Below are 647 nucleotides of genomic sequence, written 5' to 3' on the forward strand. Positions count from 1 at the left end.
AAACACGATTCGCGATTATAAAATTTAATTGGATGAAGTATTCTTATCCAACTGTTGAATTATCTGGGATTTCATTTTGGCACGCTTACTAGCGAAAGAACCATGAAGACAGCGATGCTGATTTTTATGTAATTATTGTTTATGTTTGATTTTAGTGGGCATGAATATACCACGATTGCTCGTGTGATTAAACCATGGTAACTATAGCATACCTTTATATACCTTGATTTCATAAAAAGCTTTGCAAAGTCACAAACATAAAGTAAACGTGATTTGCATGAAATGTGTTGGTGAATTTTGAATTTTTTTAATGTTAAAGAAGATATTTTAATTTTGAAAGGCGATTATGAAAAAACATGACGCTTACAATTACGTGTTGTTGTCGGAGGCGAACATTAAATTCCTTCAAAACGTAGAACACGGGTGCAATATTATTGGTTGTTCATTTTCTTGTATCATACAGACTTTGCCAATAGTCTTTAAACGAAATATTCAAATTGGTACAAAAATACTGTCTATTTACTAAATGGTTTAACTATTATTATAACATGCATTTAACATGAAAAGTATATGTATAAGAAAAACGTATTATTGTCGCAACTAGTATTTTCCTTAAAGCATCGAGACCAGGACCGATTTCATTAGGG

The sequence above is a fragment of the Dreissena polymorpha genome, chromosome 3 (assembly GCF_020536995.1).
Source record: "Dreissena polymorpha isolate Duluth1 chromosome 3, UMN_Dpol_1.0, whole genome shotgun sequence".
In the NCBI taxonomy this organism is placed as follows: domain Eukaryota; kingdom Metazoa; phylum Mollusca; class Bivalvia; order Myida; family Dreissenidae; genus Dreissena; species Dreissena polymorpha.